General features: G+C 38.3%; 1 long non-coding RNA gene across 2 annotated transcripts; it reads left to right on the top strand.

The window, feature by feature from the left end:
• The first annotated feature begins 1,005 nt into the window (after positions 1 to 1,005).
• LOC116053396 lies at positions 1,006 to 6,566 on the top strand. Of its 2 annotated transcripts, none has more exons than XR_004897291.1 (3): positions 1,006 to 1,431; positions 5,202 to 5,250; positions 5,664 to 5,859. It is a non-coding gene; the product is annotated as an uncharacterized LOC116053396 (long non-coding RNA). The 2 variants fall into 2 exon arrangements; XR_004105820.2 differs by lacking the exon at positions 5,664 to 5,859 and adding an exon at positions 6,213 to 6,566 and having other exon boundaries at positions 1,029 to 1,431.
• The last annotated feature ends 715 nt before the right edge of the window (positions 6,567 to 7,281 follow it).

The following is a 7,281-nucleotide window of genomic DNA, read 5'->3' as shown; positions in this document are numbered from 1 at the left end:
GCTACAACCTCTTTACCTAAAGTGAATCTATGTTAAGTCAAGAACCTGAGGCCAACAGATCAATATAAGAGCGAGATTGATAAATCGATTCAATCCTCAACTATCCAATATTATCGATACAAAGTGAAAATATCGATACATATCGCCATCTTTGAGATGCGCCTTTATTTTGAAATTCCCACCTTTATATTTATTCTTTAAAAAGAGGAGTTTGTCAGGAAGAGCTCAGTATTGAAATTGACTAATCATATTTTAGTTGCTTTTTGTAAATATGTATAAATTTAACCCATTGTGTTGAATGGGCTTATGTATCGTCTTTTATCGGTCTAATCGAAATCGTATCATGGCAGACTTTGTGATATCAGTAAATATTGTGTCATTGTCCAAATAATCAATGTAATATTGTGATAAATCGTGTGATTTAACCCCCTAATAAGAACTGCTCTGAGAAGATCGAACATCATCAGGATTAGGCTACTTTACTACTAATATGCGGCTGTTTATTACTATTAGGCTACTATTATTATAACTGGGGCAGCTGGGCTGTCCTCTGACCGCCTGCTGTGATTTTGTTTCCCAATACAATAGACCTGCTGGGCCTCTCTGTCTCAATGCATTCCCATAATCCTCCATCTGCGCGCCCAGCACCGCGGAGGAGGAGCGTTAACTATAACTGTGCAAGGACCGGTCAGCAGGGCGGCCATGGCAGCACACAGCTTTTATAGTGAAGATGGTTTTGATAAAAAAAAAAAATCATGTTTGATGCTACCTGAAATCATGGACGAGCAGCCTTTGTTTGTATGTCCTGCGCGGAGATGCTGCGGGCGTTTTGGTGCTCAAAAAGCTTCGACTTTCTGTGGGTGAGGCTGCAAAGTTTCCGGGTAGAGTTTCAAACCCCGACGGCTATTTCAGAGAAATTAAGGTATGAGGATAAAGGACCACATTTATTTCGAGTCCAAAAGAGATTTAAATGTTTGTTTGTTTTCTAATAATATTGTTTTTAATGGATTCTGCGTCTTTCCCCAGCTCCCTATCGTATCTAGTTTATAGGCTATCTATTGTGGATTAACGCACCAACAAGTTCTCCATACATGGCGTGTAACGCACAGTTGACCTCGAACACATCTAACTCCTGCAGGCTATTATTAGACATACAACATATGGCTCGGAATGAGTGAGACCTAACGGTGCCTGCCTGCGGCGCACATGTTGCGTCAAGTTAGTCGAGTTTCACAGTTTACAGTCTGATAGCCCTGCTGCTGTTTTAGTATGAGGGGAACGTTCACAATACTGTGTTACTGTGAGTATATCAGTGGTTATTGTTGAATTGTTGGTCGTCTCTCAAACTGCTGTCTTTACAGTTTCAGACTGATGCCCCGCTGATGTCCTCCGTGTCCCGCTGCTCTGCTCACACTCAGCCGGCTGTTTAAGGTACATGATGTTCGCTCACTGTCTGTACTGTCTGTAACTGTCTGTATAGGCTACAGCAGGGGTCTTCAACGTTTTTTAAACTAACGAGACTAAGAGACGGAGCAGGGACACCATACTAAATGTAGCCTATTGTTATAAAATGAAGTTGCATATTAGGGTTGCACGATATTAACAAAATGTGATATTGCGATATCGATTATGAATATTGCGATATCAATATTAATTTCGATAGCCCATTTTTAAACATATGTAAAATTACAAAAGTTATGGGGAAACGCATCAAAATAGATTGATAACAAATAAAACAAGTTTTCTTACAACACAAGGGTTATTTCAACTGACTGTCATATTGGACTGGTCCAACATGAATAAATAAATAAGGACCATGTCTACAGAACAGGACATGTTTTACTGGTTGGACAGTAGAAAATAAATAAATAAAGAGAACAGGACACAACTTTTCTTTCTCTTCTCTGATTCGTTCCGTTTTGTTGTCTCTATCTATTTCTTCACTTACACTGTCACTCGAAATATGCACACACGTCACGTGGTACGCTCCATAGGGTTTGTCACGTAGTGGACCCGTGCGCTGACGTGTACTAACATGTGCAAGTGGCACGGTGACTGGCCAATGAAACATGATCATTATAGCGTTTCAAGGGGGCTCTAAATCAAACACAACTAAGCCACACAGCCAAGGGACGGGACGCAGCGCTCCACTAAATAAACAAAATATTGCATACTTATCGCGACACTTTCGATATAATATTGCGCATCGTGATATCGCGATAACGAATATCATGTACCCCTAATATTTAATTACAATAAGGTGTAGGGCGGCCTAAAGCCTTTATACGTACCTTTTTTGCATAGAATAGCCTACTTAGCTATTAAAATAATAATTGTTGGCATGATTTTATAAACCATCTTTTAAAGTAAACATATAGCACAGTCAATCCCTAAGATTAACTGTATCTGTCGAAGGTTATCTTAATGACTTATAGGCCAGTAAGCCTATAATCAGTGGGGATTTATATTAGCTAATAATATGTTGGATTCATGTTAAGACATTTACATTTTTTTTTTTTTACTTTCAAAAATTAACAATAATTCAGAGGGCCCCCTGCAGTGTACATGTTCACAAAGATAAAGATTAGAACAAATGTAAAGCAAAGATGTATATCGGTAAAAGGAGTACATATGTGTACATATGAATCTTTTAGATGAGGAAATTAAAATATGGTACAAATATAAAAAAAAAATATATATATATACTAAAAAGTAGGATGCTAGGTAATGTCTATATGAATGGGAATGTATTTTGTTTTGTTTATTTTTTTGTTTTATATTTTCTGCACATATGTGTGTTAATATGTAATATGTTTATAAAACACATAATTTAATAATAATACATTTTATAAGATTGATAATATCCTGAGAGACCTAAGAGCAATATAAGAATAAAATAGAATGTAAAAAGGTATGTGCAATAAGCAAATGCTTCAACCTACACCTTTTCAGTCAGTATTGATCTAAACTTATTAAGAAGACACTGTATGAACTAAGGTGACACTTTGCTTTTACCATTTATGTTATGTATGTGTATCTATGTGATCGAAATAAACTAAACTAAAAACTAAACAGTGACTCTGAGGACCCCCTAGGGGTCCCGGACCTCCTGTTGAAGATCTCTGTGCTACAGTATAACTGGATTGACTGGATTGAGCTTCCTCTCTGTGCTCACACACATTCATGTCATGAACTATGTGAAGGTTTTAAGAAATGAGTTTGTTTTAGATTTACTTATAGGTATAATCTACTTATCTGCTCTCATAAAGGCACAATAATCCATAATCAGGGCTATGTCAAGGGAAATTACTTACACCTCTTCATTTTCAAATAATATCTGATGTAGGAATTCAACATAGCCTGTTTTCAATACTTTTAGAAAAAACTATTGAAATATTGCAATTTCAGGTTGAGTGCAATTTAGTAAACTCCTCACAGTGCAGATTGAGGGAAAGCCTATATACATTGTTATTGCAATGTTCAGCCATGTTTCTCCTAATTCAACCAATCAATTAAGAAACCAATCAATCGCAAATAAAAAATCGACCAATAGAGAGAAGAGAGAAGCGTTCACAAACCACCACTTCCTGTTTACAGTAGAACAACAATGCTATATTTTTTTTAGAATGGTAACTGATTATTCTTGCGCACCGGTCAGATTTTATTGTAAAAAAAATTAAGCTATTTTTATTTATTTTTTCACCTTCTTTTATAATTTCCAGTAGGAGGTAATTTGGTCATGTTGCAGTAGCAGATGTCTAACACTTGTGTGCAGTATTGGTGCAGGTTAAAAGTGACTGCCACACAGTGTTTAAGCTCTTCTCTTGTTGTTCCCTTAGACTGTAAATAAAACGTGTTCCTCAAGGATTAAACCGTAAATTAGAGTCCAAAATTTGATTTGGGTAAATTAAAAGTGTGAAAAAATCCTCAGAAAAGCCTGAGAGGTGTCACTCACATCTCTTTATAAACACAACTCATCACAAAGTAAATAAAAGTCCAATTTTCATCTCTGCATGTGCACCTGTACGTTACTAAATCCTGTCTTTGCTGCCTGTAATGTATTACATGTTTAACTGAATCACAGTCCAGACCAGAGTGTTTGAACAAAAACTCAGAGTCCAGCTGTGGTCCACTGGTTGTTTATGGGTGGTCTAAATGAGAGAATCAAACACACCCAGTCTCTGCTGACTGCAGACCAGGCTGAGACGTGCTGTTTCATAAATACACCCCTGCTGACCCAGAGTGAGCTGTGTGGTCACACACACACACGTTTCCCTTTCTCTCTATCTTTCTTTCTCTCTCTCTCTCTCTCTCTCTCTCTCTCTCTCTCTCTCTCTCTCTCTCCTTGTCATAACTTCCCAGTTTTCAGCATTTTTCAATTTAAAGAATGACCAAAACTAACCAGAATAGTGGGCAGTGCTGTTCCTCACAGATAAAGCTAAACCTACACACACACACACACACACACACACATAGGTCATCTGAGGTACCTTCAACATTTCACTCCCCAGTATGTAAACTATTCAGTGTCGGCAGGGGTCATGGAACGCAGCAGAGCCCAACCCTGGAGGTTATTTCTGTCTCCCTGTTAACCATCTAGCCCCACCCGTCCAGTGACCTTCGAAGTGTGTGTGTGTGTGTGTGTGTGTGTGGAGGCAGAGGCAGGTTGAGTTTTAAGTTTTATACCCAAGGCTAACTGGACCTGGCAGCATTTGGGTTCAGATCTTGCTCCTAGAAACTGTGTTCAGGTGCACAGGCTGTGATTAGGATGAAATTTGCAGGGCAAATATATAAACATCGCATGAATTCTGTTAAAGCTGAAATGGGTGCAGCCGGCAACAAGAGAATGTTTTGAAATAAGGAGTCCACTTTCACAGCTAATGACTTGTTTTTTGGTCCACTGTCAAATTTTCCACAAAACTTAATTCAGAAGGTTTTGTAGATATCCTGCTATCTAACTATCTAATCTATTGAATAATGTAATACCGTAATAGTAAATAATATAGACAATAACGTTCGAAACATAATAATAACGTATAGTAATAAGAAGAATAAGACAAAGAAGCATTTAACCCATAAAACCTGTAGATAAAAAAATACACTGTACAACTCTCTGGTGGAGGGATGGTTACATTTAAAAATGATGAATTTTCTACTCATTGTTGTTGCAGATTATATCTTTTGTGTTACTCTCCATGTAGATGTTTCATCTCCACGATGCCGAAGGAAGGACTAAAGGAGCTACAGCAGGTACTGTCTGCGTACATGCGTGCATTGTCTGACAAAAGAAAAGACAACCTGCCTTAAAGAAACATTTATACACTGAACATTCTGATGTGATGTGTAATAAATGAAACCTGTGAAGACATGAAGGTGATTTGCACAGTGATAAAAAAATAGAGAAAAACCTGATTAACTTGTTTCAAAGTAAGTGGATGTGCAATCAGTGAACAAGCAAGAAAACAAGCAGCTTATTAAAATAGAAATAGAACTGAGATCAAGTACGAATTTGGCACAAATACCGCCAAAATATGAGACCAAATATGGCGAAATTTAATTGAAAAATGAACAGGTCAATGTGATAAAGAGCAGGATGATGTAGGGATGTAACTGTGTGTGAGTGCGTAGAAGAGAAGAAAACATTTGCACTTTAATTACCATAGTGTCCTGTCAGTGGACAGATGTGGTGACGAGGGTGCAAACAGTAAACGGTGGAGTCCCATCCCACACGGCGGGCTCTGATCGTACCTTGCCGGAAGTCTGCGGGGAAATGGGCTCCACTACACAGTCACAACTGGTTGGATGTTACGTTACGATGGATGGACGATGGATAATATGTCACTTTGCTGCAACTCCCTAGCAAGGCAAACTGTATAGAGTTATAGGTTTTAAAATGTGTAACTATAGTAATAAGAACACCATGTGCTTTGCCAGGTTGTGAAAAATCCCTTCTGCTGGTGTTTTAATTGGTGGCTCACTATGAATGAAACATTTTAATAGCTTGCTAGCATAACAGGTTAATTAGAAAGTGAGCAAGTCCTTAGTTACGGGCCACAAGCTTCTCACTTTATAAGACAAAAAAACATTGTTTTAAACAAGCCCAAAGAAATGTAAATCAATACTAATGCTACTAATAAAACATAGAGCCAGTGTGATACTGTATGTTTAATGTTGATATTAACTGACAGACTCTCCCTCCCTCTCTCCCAAAGGCATGACGAGCGCCAGACAAACACCACAGCAGCCAGAGATGCCCTGCAGCATTACAACTGCACATTAAACTGGTTTTACTGTGTACAACAGTGTTTAGTGCAAGTGTTTATCCTTTATAAAGCTAAAGCAGGCTCCTTTAAGTTAATACAGTGGATTTCCAGTATTATAATTTGTCACTGATATGGATAATTTACCGATATTGTTATGTTTTTCCAGCAAAATAATCCATTGGGGCCAAATACTAATACAGAGTCTTAACTGTCGTGATGTTGTTTTACTCCTGAGCTGGTCAGGTTTTACAGCAGGACTGGAAACTGATAAAGGAAATAAAGCATTCTGTTTCTGAGCTTTCATCCCCTCGTGTTTCTGAAGATTATCAACCAATTTAGATCGTCTCTCAATTCTCTCCTGTGTGTGATTAATTGGATAACCTTGACAAATTATTCATCTGTCTGAACGGTGGGAAAGTAGAGGAGTGCTGTCGACCTCATTTTTAAGGCTTGAAGGTCTGAGTGACTCAGAAGGATCAGCATCGGGAGAATAAACCCTGTGTTTAACCCACAGGACTCTCAGGGCTTTAGCTGTGTGTGTGTGTGTGTGTGTGTGTGTGTGTGTGTGTGTGTGTGTGTCCTCGATGACTCAGCTATCAACTACTCTGCACTTTGTAGGGATTAGTTGAGGCATGCGGTGGACCAACACAGCTTCTAATGAGTACAGAAACCACATTTATCACCCTGAGATCTGAAGAAGCATCACACGTTCTCTCTGTGGGTCAGAAACCACAACTGTGGTGAATTAGAGGTCAACCATTAAAAAAGAAAAGGTAACACTCACTGTAGTGGCAAATTATCCTTTAGAATAAACAAAAACAAAATCAAACAGGCACCTAAGGAATGAATCTTACGCAGAAAAATAAAGACGCTCATTGCCTAGGCAAAGATGGCGTTTTGTGAGGTTTATTTTCTCCAGTTTGGGCAAGCAAACAAATGAACATTGTTGTCTCTCTTTCCCTGGTAAAAAAAACCATATACTTTGTATTTAACTTCACCTGGTGGTCAGGCTGCGTAG

The sequence above is a fragment of the Sander lucioperca genome, chromosome 5 (assembly GCF_008315115.2).
Source record: "Sander lucioperca isolate FBNREF2018 chromosome 5, SLUC_FBN_1.2, whole genome shotgun sequence".
NCBI classification, from domain to species: Eukaryota; Metazoa; Chordata; class Actinopteri; order Perciformes; family Percidae; genus Sander; species Sander lucioperca.
This window is presented reverse-complemented; position numbering and strand designations above follow the sequence as displayed.